The sequence below is a fragment of the Mus caroli genome, chromosome 11 (genome assembly GCF_900094665.2).
Source record: "Mus caroli chromosome 11, CAROLI_EIJ_v1.1, whole genome shotgun sequence".
Lineage (NCBI taxonomy): Eukaryota > Metazoa > Chordata > Mammalia > Rodentia > Muridae > Mus > Mus caroli.
In genome coordinates this window covers 41,362,402-41,373,341 of record NC_034580.1, presented here as the reverse complement: position 1 = coordinate 41,373,341, position 10,940 = coordinate 41,362,402, and the positions used below count along the sequence as shown (strand labels likewise).

Sequence of the window (10,940 nt, the reverse complement as noted above, 5' to 3'; positions counted from 1 at the left end):
ACTAAAAAATTAGCCAGGGGTATGTATGTGTGTGTGTAACTGACATGAACACTCCTTGGTAGGGGAAGGAGAAGGTTTTTATTGTAGATATGAGAGAACAGCCAGAAGCATCTGGAAGAGTCTAGAGCAGAGAGAGAGAGAGAGAGAGAGAGAAGCAGACAGAGCCCGCCCAGCAGACTGGACAAGTCAGGAGCAGAGCCGGGTGGGGGACATAGAGAAAGGAGGGGTGTGGGAGAACAGAGAGGGGGAAGATGGAGGCAGGGAGAGGAAGAGCAAAAGAGGGAGACAGAGAACATCACTGAAGGATAGGGAGGGAGGGACTCCTGTGGGCCTGAGGGAGTTTAGGCTCGGGAGGAGGCTGGAAGAGCCTGGATGCTAAGGCTCTGGAGTGTGTCATAGGTACTGGGTAACTGAGGGAGCTTGGGACCTGGTGGTGTGTGCTTTGGTGTACTGATGGGCAACAGTACCATCCTAAGAGCTGAAACAAGGATGCCTACCTGTGTAGACACATCTCAGGAAGCCTGGGACCAGTCCCGTTTGCTGACTAGTGGGTCATCTGCATCCCTGGCCCTGTTCTACGCATGTGACTTACCCAGAGGCTCTCCACGGTCGTTCCCACGCGTTTCCCCCGTGGACTGACTGGTGCAGTGGGAGGGAAGAGAGTAATGCTCCACCGTGAAGATGGAGGGATGTGGGGTTATGTAACTCTTAGGTCCACTGGAACACTCTGGGCATCTCCTCCACCTACACAGAAAGTGTAGGTTGCTGCGAGCTGACTCGCTGACTGTTCGGCTGCCCACTCCGGGGGTTAGATGGCAGCCACAAACAGGAGTCAGGCATCTTTCTGAAAAGGGACATAAGCAGAGATCTCACGAGAAGGTGACAGCATGAGATGCACATAGGGGGGACACTCTCTGTAAGCCCATGAGCAGGGTACCAGCAGGGATGGGGAGGAACTATGGGGCAGATATGCTGTTTAAGATGATAGGACTCGCTATCTAGAAGGAGCAGAAAGCATCCAGGCATAGAAAGGCCAAGCAGGAGCTGAGTGCAAGAGACAGCCAAGCAGCAGATAACCTCTGGCCACAAGACACTGGCGGAAGCTGTTGGGGTCTTGTGAAGGGTGGGGGGATCTGACTTTTTCAAGGGTATTGTTGGCCACAGGGAGAGAGCAGCAACTGGACAGAGTGAAGGAGAAGGGCATGACTATTGTCAGTCTGGGTCCATGGAAGGGGGGGGGGAGCAGTCACTGTGAGGGCTGAGTATAGGAGCAGAGAAGATCATTCACAGGTCTGTGCCATCCCAGGTGAGCCTGGCATGTCATGCTGTCCGTCCTTACCCTAATTTGAGGCCCTCAGCTGCTCTCAGATCCTAGCTGCCCCAGAGGCTCTTAAATGGCACTATGGAGCATCCTCTGTTGGGAAGTAATTGTATTCTCTTGTAAATGGACTCTGGAGAGACAGCTAATGGCTCCTCTTCCTGATCACAGGTTCTTTAACACGGATCAGTGGACCTGGGTTGCTATAGCAACATAGCCTTCAGAAGTCATAAGGAGAAGCAGCAAAAATTGATCAAGGCCTGGAGAGCACCAGGAGGAGGTAGAAGTGGGGAGAGCAGACATGCGAGCTCCCACGTTCAGAAGCTGTGAGAGCCCTCACTTTAGACAGGAGAGGCTGCTATCACTGTGGGCTAACTCCAGAGGAAATATCTTTCCCAGATCTGTTGCTAAGGGCAAAAGGACACTCAGTTGGGCAAAGTGGGGTGACACAGACAGGAGTCATGCTCCTCAAGACGTTTCTACTCTGACAGATGGGGAGATCTCCGACTATTCTGTGCTTGCTGGGTTGACAACAGGGCATGGGGGGTTCCAGAACCTTTTGAATTTAGAGGGTGGAAGTTAAATATGTAAGTGGTGTATCAAATGTCCCTATTAAAAAGGCAAAGAGAGAAAGGATGGGAGGAGAAGAGGAGAGGAAGGGAAAGAGTTAGTGTGGGTGTGGGAGGGGATGGGAGGATGGGGAGAGGAAGGAAGACGGAGGGAGGGGAAGGCTAATGACCTCCCCTGAAAGAGCTGCAGAACCGGGCCATCCATTCTTCTGAGACCAACGCCCTTCACAAGAATAAGGTCAAGCAGTAGTGCTCACCTTGAGCACAAGAGAGAGTGTAGAATAAAATAAAAAAGATGCAAGTCTATAAATGCAATGTGGGGTTACAAGTTGTAAAACAAACAACCTGTAGAATAACCCATTAAGGAATGAACGGGAACTAATCAGACCTAGTGATCAGCAGTCAGTTGTCCCTAGATTTCAGGAAAGAGAGGCAGAGGTCAATGGGGCATCTAGCCACACCAAGAATGGCTTAATACTTGGAAATCCTGCTGGCGTGTTAGTGTTGACCTGGACATCGGTTTAAAATGGTAATGATCAGTAGCAGCGGGGGTTGTGGGAGAATCCTGTTGCCATGTTTCTTGCCAGACTTTCTGCCTTCTAATAGATTTTCAGCTTTCACTTGTCATGGCTGTCATATTGATAAATCAGCTTCAGGTAGCTTCCTGTATTACCCGTGGCCCACCTTTCCCAGTCGACGGCGGTAATTCAGCTTTCATTTCAAAGTATAAAGTATGTGCATTGGAAAGGATGTCTTTTCTTCATTAAGTTACGTGGTATGGGTCTCAAATTTGAGGCTGAGGTAGGAGTGTAAAGGATCATCTACCTGGCTTTCTTCTCTTTGGTGGGGTTGTATGGGGTCTTTAAGGAACATGTACAGTCACGTGTGTAAATCTTCCGTGAATACCCTTATAAGCACCAAGCCCATGTAACCCCACCACCACCAAGTCTAGAAGCAGGGCAGTCACCATGGGGTAGGCAGTTCTCTCTGCCACCTTACGTACCTTCAAAGCCGCCATGGGTCTGACTTCTGCCCCCAGAGCTTGGTTTTCTCCTCGGAGCTCATCTAACTGGAATTATGTCGTGTATTTCTCCTTTCCTGTCCCATGTCTATTGTCCAATGCTTTCTGTGCAGCTTTTATTATAGACGGTTCTCATTGTGTTAGTTGGTGAGTTAAATAGTCTGTTTTAGAGCGACTGGATGCTAGTGGCTAATCGTAACTTGCAGTCTGATTGTGTCTAGAAGCCCTAAGAGGTGAGCAAGGCACACCCTCCAGTTGTGTCTGTGAAGGGCATTTCTATAAGACATAACTAGAGGGATGACAGGAAATGACTCATCCTGAATGTAAGTGGCACCATGGTGGGCTATGGATGTGAGTAGGAAAAATTGGGGCCGGTGTATAGAGTTGGAGAAATGGCTCAATAATTAATCACCCATCGCCCACATGAACCATCTGTAACTCTAGTTTTGAGGTATCTGGCCCCCTCTTCTGGCCTCTGATGGTACTGCAAGCATGATGTACATACACTTATATGCAGGCAAACACCCATACACAATAAAGAAAATCTTTTCAAGAGTAAGCATGCAGGTGTGTTCTCTCTCTGCTCTCTGGATGACATGATACAGGCTTCTCTGCCTTGCCGCTCACCTTCCCTGCCATAGTGAACTCAGACCCCCAAAACTGTGGGCCCAAAGAAACCATTTCTTCTTCACTTACATGGGGGCATTTTGTCACTAGCAGTGTGCACATTTGGGGCTGCTGACCATCGGGTACTCTTGAGGATTAGATGCGGTGAACACTGGACATGTCTTAGGTAGGCAGTTGTATTTAATTGCAGCCATTCCGAGCGTATCCCAGCATCTCACTGTGGTTTTGATAGGTCTAAGGGCACCAAGCCCTTGCTGTGTGTGGTTGGTCATTTGTACCCCCTCTTAGGTAAAATCCTGTTAAGAGTTTTGTGAACTCTTTACTCCGGCTTCCCCATTGGTTTGTAGGTGTTGTCTACATATTATGGCTCTAGGCATAGTAGATAGAGTGTAGCGGGCTTTTGTGGACAAGCTGTTGCTAAGGTTGCTAAGTCCATTTCCCCCCTTTGTGGTTGGTTTAGCCTTTCAAGGTGAAACAAACCGCAGAGTGCATTATCTGGAATTCACACTGTGTTTAGAAGAAGATAGAACTCTAATTCTGTTTGGTCTTATATTGAAATAATGTCTTCCTTCTTGGTACAGGCCAAATGCTATGGTGACTGTTGACACAGTCTCAGGTCGCAAGCCTGAGATCCTCCTGTCTCAGCCTCCTGGATGCTGAGATCACAGGTGTAGAGCACCACGCCATACTTGATTGTTTACCAAGTATCGGTTGATGACTGGTTGTAGCAGGCTCTGAACAGCTGTTGAGTAGAATCTGTTTCTTTTGCCATTCCCTCAACTTGGTGATTCCTATTTCCCCAGTGATGACTCTGTGATTCCCACGTTCTTATTACACATCAGCCAGTTTTGTGTTACACGCACACGTACACACAGGCTGTGTGACAAGCATCCCATCCACTTCTGTAGCTGTTGCTTACTTCTGTCTTTGCAGTGCAGTGGGCCACAGTCACAACAGTCTGTTGCTGAGAGCATTATTCCTACAGTGAGTCCAGACTCAGCTTACTGAATCAGACACAGACCAGAGGCTCAGCCTCAGCCCTGCTGGCCCTGAGACCAGATAACCCTTTGTTGGAGTCCTGTTCTGTCCTTCCAGAATGCCAAGCAGCAGTTCTTGACTCCATCCACTAGGTGGCAGTAGCGTCTTCTTCAGCAACAACAAGACTGACTCCAGAGATTGCCTGACCCTATGGAGAGTACCTTATCTAGGGCAACTTCAGGTTATTTTTGCAGATGGTGAAACTAGACAACTCCAGACAATTTCCCAGACTGGTTAATTTTTATTCTCACTCAGACATGTTAGGGAGCTTTGATTTCCTCACATCTTTGTGAACTGCTAACGGCATCTCTTTTCTCTGTGAGCAGACCTTTAGATTTAGAACAGATGTCTTTTGATAAAACATTATGATTCTGAGGGTGCCGATGTCCCTGGGAGATGGGCACAGGAGATGGGCCAAGATCCAGGTGTGGTTCAGAGTGCAAAAGCCACCCACTAAGGGACAAGGACATCTGCAGAGCTGAGCTGGTTAAGCTAGTTAAGGAGCTGGTTAAGCTAGTTAAGGAGCTGGTTAAGCTAGTTAAGGAGCTGGTTGCAGTCCAGAAGGCTGGGTGGCTGTCGGCTTTACAGTCTGCAGTTGAGTGAGCCAGCCCCGTGAGTGAGCCAGCCCCGTGTGTGACCTTCTGCCTCCTGTTTCTGCCCATGCTCACCTCTCTCTGTTTTCTCTCATTGGGCGATTGAAGTCAATTCCCAGTCGGAAAAACCCAGATAAGCAGAAACTAAACAGAAATCACAGTGTTGTGTTAAGATAGCCACCGCTCGCTTCCTGAAGAATATTATTCCAGATGCTTGTAGGCCAGCCTTTCTCACCCATAAAACTGGTCGTTCTGTTAGCTTTAAAGGTCTGGCGAGCCAAGCATAGAAGACTGGAAGTCTGCGAGGGTGGTAGAGACAGCAGTGAGAGAGAAGAGGGCTTTTCAGCTTCTGTTTTCCATGCTTGATTTTTCCCAGGCATTGCAGCAAACAGTCATGTCTTCCTTAAAAGGAAATGTTTGCACGCTTAAATGTATATTATCTGGAGGGCTGGAAAGTTAAAGGTCAGCACAAGTTAGAAAGGTGTCACCACGCAGGCTGGTTCCAAACAAAGACTTCACCCCGCAGGTTGTCAAAAGGAAAAATGCTGGTGTTGTACATTGCTTTGTAGGCCACGGTGTCTCGGCTTCAGGTCTTTCCCTGTTGATCAGACATAAATCTGAGCCAGGGTGATAATTCTATTATTCCCCTGACAGCCAAGCATATATGGGGAGGGTAAGAGGTGAGTGTCACCTAGGACATGAGTCGGAAGAGGCAGGGGAGAAAACAGTATCCACGATGCAGCCTACCCTGGCGAGGAGACACAACAAAATGCAGACTTAGTTTACACTGCAAAGAGCTGTTGAGACCCAGAAGTCTGTGCAGCAGCAGAAACAGACATGGCATGTTCTGGGTGGACTTTTAACCACAAATAGAGACCCAAATGAGGACTGAAACCACTGCTCATACTTTCACTGCAGAGGGTCGTGGTGGGTGTGGGAAGCCTGATTTCTGGCCTGTTCCACAGGCCCTTCAGGAAACACTCACACTAACAACATGTGTGTCCATATAAGGGAATGTTTAGAGCTGTGCTTGCTGGCTGGCTAAGCCTGGCCCTGAGCCCCCTTCATACCAGAAAGCCAGAGTCCAGATGGGGGTAGTGGGAGGCGCTTAGCCTCATTCGCTAAGTTAGTTCTTCAAGCATACTTGACAAAGACAGCCACCTTAATACATGAGTGGAATTTGTCTTTTTATTGCCTTAAGACTTAAAGCCAGATGTTACTTAAGAAAACACTCTTTTGAGATTGGTCTCATGATTCTCTCTAGGAAATCAGCTGAAAATGGTCACTTTCAACCCAGGAGCAGAGCTTGCTAGAGTCAAATGCCATTTTCCACATAAATCTGACATCATGAGGGTCACAAGGACGTTTTAAATACAAGCACAGTGAATCTTGGTGATTTGCTTTAGCCAAGAGAAGCCGAGTCCTCTGCCTCAAAGACTCAGCACATTGCAAACATACTGGATTTGGGCATTTGGCAGAAGTCCTTCCGGTCCCTCCGTTTTAAATGAAATATAATAGGGAAAGAAAATGTTAAAGCAGAGAGCTGCAGAGAATTCACCTACAGACCCTTTGAAGACTTTTGATGTGGGTTCCTTACAGTAAATCAGTTTTGGATCCTGACGCCAAATGCCTGTTCACTTTTACTTAATTCTGCTAACAGCAAATAGTTATACAGGAGGCCTGGGTCCGGTACGGGAGGCCTGGGTCCGGTTAGCTCTGTAGGCCTCCCTCACCACAGTCCATTAGCGGGCATCCCAGGAATGATACGCTTTAGTGTGATGCTTGGCCCATGCAGATATCCTGATAGTGATTGTTAGCTCCGCCCTTAGCAACGTGTGCAGAAGCAGAATGGTCATCAGTCCCCAGATGAGGCGACATTGACTCTTTCTCTTCTGAGACAGGGGTCTTTCTGTATACGCAGGGCTGGCCTCCGACTCCTCTTGTGCCTTCCCAGCTCTGCATTACTGACTTTGGCACCTGCTCTGATACCAAAGCGTTTCTCTTTGTAAAGTCGCTTCTTGCTTTAGAAAACTCATTCTGGGGGCTGGGGAGATGGGTCTGAGAATAAGGTACAAGTGGGAGAAGTATGAAGACCTGAGTTTGGATCCCCAGAGACTGGATGCAGGAGCACACATCAGCCACCCTGATGGTCCGACAATGATGAGATGGGAGGCAGAGACAGGAGAATCCCCAGAAGCTCATGGGACTGGCCGGCCTGGTGTGTGCAGCATTCAATAATATCCAGTGGCTAAGGCTAGGAAGTGAAGACCAACATCTGACGTTATCCTTTGACCTCCACACATACATCATCTCACACACACACACACACACACACACACACACATACACACATACAATTGTACTCTGACCTCCACACAAATACACATGCACACAAAAGACTTTACATCATGGTTTTAAAAAAAAAGCTATAAAATGAGACTTAAAAAGCTAAATCAAATGAGACCTTGATTATATATATTATGTTGCTGAGAAGTCTTTTACTTTTAGCTGATCTCAGTGTTTGATGTTGAAGGTAATTATGTAGCAGTGAGACCTGGCTTTTTGTCTATGATTCAGAACAGTCACAACCATGGTGACAAACTATCCCCCGGGGACTTTGCATGGACTGTCTCAGGCTATTCATCCTGTAGCATTGGAGGAGGGGAAAGAAAACCAACGAGGAATCAAACAAGTTAGGAAAAGAGGTCCTGGGTAGTTACAACACAGCAGGAAGATGCAGATGCGAAGTTAGGAAAACTTGTCTTTCTCCCAGCCACCTCCACCCCATGGGTGGATTCGTTGGTAGCCTGTTCCTCAGAGCCTGTTCTTTTATCTCATTTGTAAAACTTGGGCCTCAGCTAGTACTGAACTCTGCCCCAGCTATCTCATTCTTGACCAGGAAGTGTCAGCTCAAGAACAAGAAAATTCGAGTGAACTGTGAAGTTGTTCAATCCAGATTAGAAAGAGGCCATGTGGGGCCTACAGGCAGTCCCAAGAGAACCTTCTGCTGGCCTCTGTTTGCCCGCAGGTCACAGCTACATGACTTGCCTTTCATTTCAGGGGGTTTCAGGGAAAAACAAACAAACCAGTTCTTTCTTGTGGTGTTCAATAGGGGGAAATACCCAAACCTAACTCCTCCGAGGGTTGCCCCTTTTCAGGGCAGAGCTGAGGCAGGAGCATGCTGAAAGGAGGCTTTACTGAGTCTGCCTGGCCTCCATCCTGGTGCTCAGTGTGTGGGACCGGATTTTCATCTCCTGGATGGTATTAATCCTCCGCGCTTGACATTCTTCTCCCTGACCTCTCCTGTCCCATGATATGCCAGTCCCAGACATAGGACAGCCCCTCTGAGGAGGTTCTTTCTTGGTCGGTGATTGCAGGGTCATTGATTGGCTTTGCATCAGAAGCACGGGCTATGGCTGGACGGTTCATTCTGCAGCTTAGTGTGGGCCCTGCAGAAATGGGAGCAGTTTGCTAGGTTTGAAAAAAAAATGCAGTGGATGCTTGGGAAGCCTCTAGAGCAGTGGTTTCCCACCTGAAAGCCATGACCCCTTGGGGCTGGGGGTCAGGAGCACAATCACAGTTAGGAAGCAGAAACAAGCGTCACTGCCTTCTTCCCTCTCCTGAAACCTGTGCGCTTGTGTTATCACCGCAGTGTGTTCTTTTTAAGAAAATAATATTTATGTTTTGTTCTGCATCTGTGACCTGCCCCAAGTATAGCCTAAAACAAAAGCAAATACTGATTGCAGCACACCTACATGAACACCACTCCTATCTATCAGGAGAGACCAGAGGCTTTTGATTTTAAAATAGAGAAGAAACTTCCAGGCTTACATAGGAAGTCCCAAACTCCCAAACTCAAGAGAGTCTAGGATGTCTCCTGTTTCTAACATGTCTGCATACCTGACTTAAAAAGAAAAAAGTAAGACAGGGAGACAGGGTTTCCTGTAGTCCAGATTGGCCTCTGACTAGGCATGTAGTCGGGGATGGCCATCAACTCCTTAGCCTCCTGCCTCCACCTACCAAGCACTAGGACCTAGACAAGCACTCTCTGACCTAAGCAATACCCACAACCCCCATATCTTCAGCTTTATTTTGAGATTATTAATCACTTGGTACCTAACCAGCATAGTGCTCATCTTTTTGGTGGTGTAGCGAAAAATGCAGTCCAATATATAAAGGAAGGTTATCTCTACTTTAGGGAGGTTGGATTCCAGTAAGAGGTAGGTATTCATGAGTCACGTGGAATATAAAATACAGACTGAGCTCAAATTCTGAAAGGGGAGCAAATATGATTCTTAAAGGATGCTTAGTGGCACGGGGGCGGGGGAAGGCAAGGGGCTCCCAGAAGTATCCTTCAGGGGGTGATGTTGGAACTGAAAGCGAGAGAAATGAAACTCACTAAGTAGAGGAGAGAGGTGGGTTCAAGAGCATGCTGGAGAAAAGAGCAAAGCTTCTGTGGTGGACACGGCGGACACCGAGCCAGGGACACCGGATAAGGACCACTGCGGTGTGGGATTCACAGTCCCGGAAAGGACCTTGTCCCGTGGGGAGTGGCTTGGTAGGTTCCGGATAGATGCCTTGAGATAGTGATCTGAGGAGAGAGAAGCCAGCCGTCAGCCCAGGCTCCACAATCGAAGCTTGTTCTGTCTCTCACACAGGCCTTTGTCTGTGCCCACTGGCTGTTTCTATCTGTAGCAATGATCTCAGCTAATGAACAGCAAGCAAGTATCTCCCACACAAGGTGTGTAGCCACCTCGTTATATACATGGGTAGTTAACTCCTCCTCTGGGACCTTCCTACTTCTGCCAGAAGGCTACTCCCGTACTTGCCTTCTCAACCTCCCTGGCCAAACAGCACTGCAGAGCAGAAAACAGGCAAGCAGGATACCCACGTCCAAGATTCCCTAGGCCTCTGGCTTGCAAGCTTTGGGTAGAGAGGGCTTCGGAGTGGGAAAAGGAAGTGCCCTGATCTCCTGTGAAGAGTTAGAGTCTCCCCTGTAAAATAACCCCAGTTTCTGTGTTGTTCATCTCCAGCCTTCTCTTCCTTTCTCTGAGCACTCAGGTGGCTCCTGAGATCAGTTTATCCACGGGAATGGAGCAGAATGTGAGGTTCAGACAGTGGGCAGCCTTCTAGCGACGTCCCTAAGGGCAAAAGACAAGACTGTTATAACTGGGTGATGTATGCTTGCCATAACTTAAATATCTCCTCTCTATTGAGAATACAGTCTGCACTTGGCCCATGCCATTGGGCCCACATGATGTCATTGCTCCCACCATTTAGGACCGTGTGCAGTGTGTACTGTGAATCCCACTGTGTCTCTACCCCAGCTTGCTGGTCTCCCACAGCCTTGGTGCTGAGTCTATGGGGCTAGCTTCCACCATGTCTTTCCTGTGCTCAGCCTTTGCTCCTTCCTGGGGGTGTTTCTAAGTGACCCAAATTAACTCTCACCTCCTTCTCGGTCCCTCTCGTGAGTGATCACTATCTGAAATTTTCTTTGTGTTCACAAGTCTTTACAGGTATTTAAATGGCATGAGAGCAAAGATCTAGTCTAACTTGTCCAACATCATATCTGCATAGCCTAGAACCGTGGCTGGTGTTTTATAAATATCTGTTGGGTGAATGGATGGATGGATGGTGGTACCCACAAAAGAAAGGAGGGGAAGACACAGTAAAGAGGCCTTCTCCAACTGCTCCCCAACATTGCCCTGAAATCAGCAATCAGAGGCTAGTCCTTAATTAAGTCTGCTAGCCATGTCTTCCCTTTAGCCTTAACC

The 10,940-nt window shown here is 48.1% G+C and overlaps 1 protein-coding gene across 6 annotated transcripts in view; it reads left to right on the top strand.

Annotated features, from left to right (window-relative positions):
• Cyfip2 (cytoplasmic FMR1 interacting protein 2) overlaps window positions 1-10,940 on the top strand; it is a 115,221-nt gene that overhangs the window by 89,130 nt on the left and 15,151 nt on the right. The gene's annotated exons all lie outside the window — the stretch shown is intronic.